Source organism: Pelodiscus sinensis, chromosome 7 (assembly GCF_049634645.1).
Source record: "Pelodiscus sinensis isolate JC-2024 chromosome 7, ASM4963464v1, whole genome shotgun sequence".
Lineage (NCBI taxonomy): Eukaryota > Metazoa > Chordata > Testudines > Trionychidae > Pelodiscus > Pelodiscus sinensis.
This window is the reverse complement of record NC_134717.1, coordinates 36,403,609-36,411,050: the sequence shown is the minus strand read 5'-3', so window position 1 is coordinate 36,411,050 and position 7,442 is coordinate 36,403,609.

Genomic DNA, 7,442 nt, shown 5'->3' with positions numbered 1-7,442 from the left:
AGAAAAGGGGTTCTCCTGCCCTCCCCCCCACCCTGGATGGCCCTGCTGGGTGCAGCTAACTGGGGCGACAGTGGTTGGGGTGTGGGTTTGGCTTCTGGAGCTGGCAATGCTGGTCCATATGTACCATGTGGCTGCCTAGGTACCCTACGTGTCTGTTTATTTTGTGTATTGGTAGAGCCAGCTTTGTTCCTATTGAACACGAGGTCTACTTCACAGATTCATAGAGTTTAAGAACAGAAGGGACGATTACATCATCTTGTTAATACACACCATTACATTTTACTCAAGTATCCTGTGATGAGCATTGTATTTGTTAAGGCATATCTTCCAGAAAAGCATCCAGTCTTGATTCCATGTAATGGACTTAAAAGTTACTGTTCTTGTTTTCAGAGTCCTGCAAGGAATTGAACTATTGCCTTAAAAGCTACAATTCCATGAAACTTCCAACCAATAGGAGGAAATTCCTGGCCTGTGATTCAAAGTTCTATGCAAAGATGACAACTATGGAACTTGTTTCTGGAATAAGAATGAATACTAACCTCACTGCTTTCAGAGATGCATGCAAAAGTCACCTCTGTTCAAGCTTTCCCTTCACTCTCACTGATTTCTTTTAGAAGAACTAAAATACAATCACAAGACTTGTATGTTTGCCTCCTGGAAGCTGGCAACTGAGGGCATTTTCAGAGTATGGGAAGCACCTGCTACTGCAGTACTAAAGTGGTGCAGGCAAAGTAGGTACTACTTAGAAGCTGCTTCTGAAATTGTGATAGTGGCTGTACTGATCCCATTCCTTGGAATGTTGCTTCTGTGTTGAATAAAAAGTTATGCATTTTGTTAAGGGACTTTAAACTTGTGCTTGGTTCAGAATGCTTAGTGATTCTACACTATACAAAATTCTTCAAAAATAGTCAGCCAGAGATTTGTCTTTTTAAAGATTTATGTACCACTTGCCAAGAAGCTGCTTTTTTGTATCTATGGCAATATTTATGTAATAACTTTGTGTTAAAGTACAGGCCAAGCAGATGGACATAATTTGCAAAGCTGTGTATTTGCCCTTCCAAAATGCCCAGGAAAGAACAATACTGTTTGCAACACAGCATACTTGGCTATCATACCAGGGATGTTAAATATTGGTTAATTGAATAGTTGATTAACCTCATGAATTCTTATTGGTTATTTGACTATTCTATAGTCCCTGGAGGTGGGGGCTAGCCACCAGTGCACTCCAGCCTCACTCCCAAGGAGCCCCCTGCCACTCTGTGCTGCTGCCTCTGTATTGGAGGCAGCAGCATGGGGAGCCAGGTGGGCGCTGGTCCATGAGGGGAGCAAGTTTAAAAACCTGCTCCTCTCGTAGACTGGTTGCCTGCTGCCCTGTGCAGGGGAGGGCTGAGCTCCCAGACCCACTGTGAGCTAGTACTGAGCTGGGCTGCTTGCCCATCAGGCTCCTAATACACTTTAAATGCAGAGCTGCAGCAGGGGTAGTGCAAACTGGCAGTGAGCTGGTTGGTCAGCCTGCTAAAAAATTTACTGTTAGGGCAGGGAGGGGGGGCAGAAGCAGGGGAGAAAGGATGTAGTCTATAGCATTAACCTATAAGCTTTTGCTTATTGGTTAATCAGTTAATCAATTACACTATTACGTCTCTATACTCAAGGGAAAACATTGTTAGCTGAGCAAAGTTAATCTATATTAAAAGTATTTTAATGAACTGAAAGCTTAACAATATGCACTCTGATCTCTGAGTGTACTTCCTTAACTGATATGCTGATCTATTTCCTTAAAGCATGAGATGAGACAGGAGATCTGGACTCTGCTATAGGGCTCTGTGACCAGGACAAATCACTTCCATTTATTCATCTGTAAAGCAGAAGTGATACTGAACACATTACAGGTTTAGTTTAAGATTTAATTAAGATTTTTGTATGGTGCTTAGAAATCCTCAGATGTAAAATGGGAGTATTATTATCTCTGCTGGTTATACCATTTACTTGGTAAATCTTGTACTGAAGCTTTAAGGGTACACCCCAGACCTGTAAAAGCCAAATAGTGAAATCTCTTGATTAAAACAAAATACACAGATACATCACTGCACATTTTCTTGAGATTCACTGGCTAATTAACAACATTTTGACTATTACTACACGAATGCATGTGAAAGAAGCAGAAACTTGCAACTGCTCAATATATTTTGCATGCTAATTGTAAGAGCATTTTAAGAATTTGAACATTTCAGAGAAATAGGGCTAGTGAGGCATTTTAGTTAACCCCACAAGGACAAATATGGCATTGCTGGGGGTTAAATAACCTTCTAAGAATTTATACTTTACTCATCGCCACAATATGAACACCTGTGGGTGCATCAATTGTGTACTATTTGTTCTTTCACCCTCTCCTCAGAGGGACAGATGCAGCAGAAAGATGAAAGTATGAATAACTGGTTTATGCCATCTATATAAAACAACCAAGAATGAAGCATTGTCAACATGATTCATGCCAGTATCATTTCTTTGTCTGTATCTATAATCTACCTAAGCCTCAATCTCGCATCGATATACCTATGGGCTGTGTCTAGACTGGCAAGTTTTTCCGCAAAAGCAATTGCTTTTGCGGAAAAACTTGCCAGCTGTCTACACTGTCCGCTTGAATTTCCGCAAGAACACTGACGATCTCATTTAAGAAATCAGTGCTTCTTGCGGAAATACTATGCTGCTCCCATTCGGGCAAAAGCTTTTGTGCAAAAGGGCCAGTGTAGATAGCTCAGATTTGTTTTGTGCAAAAAAGCCCTGATCGTGAAAGTGGTGATTGGGGTTTTTTTGCGCAAAAGCGCGTCTAGATTGGCACAGATGCTTTTCTGCAAAAGGTGCTTTTGCGGAAAAAGCGTCCGTGCCAATCTAGACGCTCTTTTCCGCAAATGCTTTTAACGGAAAACTTTTCTGTTAAAAGCATTTGCGGAAAATCATGCCAGTCTAGACGTAGCCATGGAGAATCACAGGCCCAGAAGTCCACAGATACAGATTAAATACCAGGGTCTAATTCTGTAATAAATTACACTACTGCAGCTGAAATTTAAATCATTTTATTCTATACAGGTACATAATTTTATCCAAGTACATGGAGTATAAGAAGAAAAAGAAATTGTGACCTAAAACCTCATTATATGACATACAGTACTTGGGTTTTAAAACTTTTCATGATACTTGCGAAGGTTTTTTTCGCCGCTAATTAAAAATAAAACTTTTGCCCTAGTATTCAGATTGGCTTGGCCATGAATAGAACACAAGCTTCTGAGAGCTGTAGAGTTTGGAGTCTTCTGAAGTTATTCAGAATATGCAACTCATAATCAATCTGTTAATTTTTAAAAAAATTAATTTTATTTTTCACATCTGCAACTGACTTTTTGTATCAGCAAACAGGCTATAGTTTATGAAAGAGGAAACTAAGAAGGGGATAATAGATGAGAAGTGCTCTGTGACTGAGGCCTATTTCTGTTTCTCCTTTTGATTGTGCATCTGGGCACACTTCTGCTAGACTACATCCTCTGACTCCCTAGATACCTTTAAGAAACAATGGGAGCAGACAAGGATTCTCTGGTGTCCCCCTCTAGGGTACGTCTAGACTACATGCCTCTGGCGACAGAGGCATGTAGATTAGACTACCCGGCATAGGAAAATGAAGTGGCGATTTTAATAATCGCCGCTTCATTTACATTTAAATGGCTGCCGCGCTGAGCCAATCAGCTGTTTGTCGGCTCAGCGCGGTAGTCTGGACGCTCCGTGGTCGACATCAAAGGCATTTGTCGACCTCCCAGGTGTTCCTCCTGGAATGAGACATACCTGGGAGGTCGACATGCCTTTGATGTCGACCGCGGAGCGTCCAGACTACCGTGCTGAGCCGACAAACAGCTGATTGGCTCAGCGCGGCAGCCATTTAAATGTAACTGAAGCGGCGATTATTAAAATCGCCACTTCATTTTCCTATGCCGGGTAGTCTAATCTACATGCCTCTGTCGCCAGAGGCATGTAGTCTAGATGTACCCCTAGTTCCCTATGCCCTTTCGCCTGGCCCTATTTTTTTTAAGTGTCACCCAGAATTATTTGAGCCCTGGGTTCAGTCACTCTTCCCCTTAGGATGGCGGTGGGATTTTCGGATGCTTTCGGGTCTGGTTATGAAAGAGGAAAGGAGAAGCTTTTAAAATTACTGAGGTGGGGCTTGAAGCTTGTCTGCAGAGCTAATCTTGGTGAACAGCGGAACAAGATCCAAAAGTGAAGTGATGCAGACATATTACTGCCCACTTTCATAATAGACATGTAGCAGAGCAATTTATAGGAGCATTTATGGTAAAGCTTTGTGAGCCCAATAGATGAGGTACTAGTAAGGACCTTGCAACTGATGAAATTGTGTTTTGATTTGAAGAGTAACCAGCAACTTGCTTTTTATTCTACACTCAGCACTTTTAAAAAATGGACTTGTTCAGTGAAATAGGTTTAAGAAGTTTACTCCTTGAATGTTAGTACTTCAATCAGAGGAATACACTCATAGTTCAGGTCATCCTTAAACGATGCTTAGGCAGCATTTTCCATTCTGTGGACTTCAAAGGACATAAAAAGAGAGGAAAGGTGGTCTTATGTTTTGAAGTAGAAACTGAGCAGTCAGGAGAGCTTCATTTTATATTACAGGCAGTCCCCGACTTACGCGGATCCGACTTATGTCGGATCCGCACTTACGAATGGGGCTTTCTCGCCCCGGAGGTCGAGGCAGCGGATTGCTACCTGCAAGCTCCGGGGTGAGAGAGCCCCGTTCGTAAGCTGCTCCGATGCCCCTGGTCTGCTGGAGACCGTCTCCAGCAGACCAGGGGCACCGGGTTCCCATGCTTCTGAGGCTTTGCCAGAGCAAAAGCCTCAGAAGCGTGGGAACCCGCCGCTGCTGCTACTTGAGTCCCGGTGCCTGTGGTCTGCTGGGGACCGTCCCCAGCTGACTTGGGGAAGCTTGGGGTTCTTAAGTTGAATCTGTATGTAAGTCAGAACTGGCGGTCAGTTTCAGCAGCGGCTGAATCTGGACGCCAGTTCCGACTTACATACAGATTCAACTTAAGAACAAACCTACAGTCCCTATCTTGTACGTAACCGGGGGACTGCCTGTATCTGTGCAACCCTGGGTGGGTCCCTTGATCTTTTTTTGCTTCAGTTTCCTCATCTGCAAAGTTGCCATAATAGATTTTTTTTCTGGAAAGTAATAGAAGTGCAAAGCAGCATCAGAGTAAGCATGGGAAAGGTGGGGGGAGAGGAAAGAAGGCTTTACATAAAATACAAGTGTATTACTTCTAGTTCCTTGTTAAAGCCCTTCAATTTTTAAAATAGAATCAGAATATCAATAACATTAACTCTTTGTTTATAGTCTTTCTACAACTGAGTTTTGCATTGCTGTGAGCTATTATTCTATTGAAATTTGGAGTGTTACAGCACACTTAACTATTTGTAATATATTGTCAATACATTAATTCTCAAAGTTGTTTTAACATAAGAATATAAACAATTAAATTATTCAGCTAATGGCACTATATATATATATATAATATGAAATCAAGGATTTATTACATAAGAATGGCCTTACTGGGTCAGACCAAAAGTCCATCCAGCCCAGTATCCTGTCTGCAGACAGTGGCTAATGCCAGGTCTCCCAGAGGGAATGAACCGAACAGTAGATCAAGCAATCTCTCTCCTGTCATCCATCTCTACCCTATGACAAACAGAAGCTAGGGACACCATTCCTTACCCATATTGGCTAATCATAGAATACTAGGACTGGAAGGGATCTCAGGAGGTCTTCAAGTCCAGTCCTCTGCCCTCATGGCAGGACCAAATACTGGCTAGACCATCCCTGATAGACATTTATCTAGCCTACTCTTAAATTTATGGCCTGGGTAATTTATTCCAGTGTTTGAACTTTTTCCTAATGTCCAACCTAAACCTCCCTTGCTGCAGTTTAAGCCCATTGCTTCTTGTTCTATCCCCAGAGGCCAAGATGAACAAGTTTTCTCCCTCCTCGTGATACACTTTTAGATACCTGAAAACTGCTATCATGTCCCCCCTCAATCTTCTCTTTTCTAAACTAAACAAACCCAATTCTTTCAGCCTTCCTTCATAGGTCATGTTCTCTAGACCTTTTAATCATTCTTGTTGCTCTTCTCTGGACCCTCTCCAATTTCTCCACATTTTTCTTGAAATGCGGTGCCCAGAACTGGACACAATACTCCAACTGAGGCCTAACTAGCACAGAGTAGAGCAGAAGAATGACTTCTCGTGTCTTGCTCACAACAAACCTGTTAATGCATCCCAGAATCATGTTTGCTTTTTTTGCAACAGCATCAAACTGCTGACTCATATTCAGCTTGTGGTCCACTATAACCCCTAGATCCCTTTCTGCCGTACTCCTTCTTAGACAGTCTCTTCCCATTCTGTATGTGTGAAACTGATTGTTCTTTCCTAAGTGGAGCACTTTACATTTGTCTTTATTAAACTTCATCCTGTTTACTTCAGACCATTTCTCCAATTTGTCCAGATCATTTTGAATTATGACCCTATCCTCCAGAGCAGTTGCAACCCCTCCCAGCTTGGTATCATCTGCAAACTTAATAAGCATACTTTCTATGCCAATATCTAAATCGTTGATAGCATGAGTTCACCTCATCTGGTCAGTTCTTTGGAATTAAACTTTTCTGTTTAAACTGTTGTTTGAATGTTTTCTGTAGTAGTCAGTTAAACGTTGACCAAAAAATTTGGAATTTGTCATGTTTTCAACCCGAGTTTTGTGCATATAAAATTGGGAAGTTTAATTCAGACTCCCTGCAACTCACCATTTGCCTCTCTGTTCTTTGGACAGGACTGAAATTAAAAAATCTGCAGCTAGCCCATGCCAGCTAACTTCGGTTCAGGCTAAAAGGTGAATGTAGTTGCTGCGTAAAATTTTGAGCTCAGGCGGAAGCCTGGGCTTTAAGACCTTGTGGGAAGGGAGGGTCTGTGAAGTTGGGCTTTAGTTTAAGCCAGAATTTTTACACTGTAATTAAATAACATCTCTGTCTGAGCCCTGCAAGGCTGAGTCCTCTGGTACAGTAGAGTAGACACACTTTTAAGTCAGAAGTACTCAGGTGTGGAGACTGGATGTGACCCTTGGCTTGCTTGGATCTGGCTCCCAAGGTTCCAGGACTCCATCCCCCCAGTAGTGGGAAGCCTATGCTGGCACTCCAACCCTCCTGTAATCTCCCTTTAGAGTTGGAGCACACAAAATCTACTAGTCTGGGCCCCTTCGGTTCTGGTGTGCAGGGGAAATGGGGGGGGGGGGGGGGAGTGTATTTCTCCTTCTCAGTTGGGGGCATGTCAGTGAGGGTTGTTGGTTTTTTGCTTCTCTTTTGTGTGTGGCCTTTGATTTGGGGAGGGGGGACCAGTGG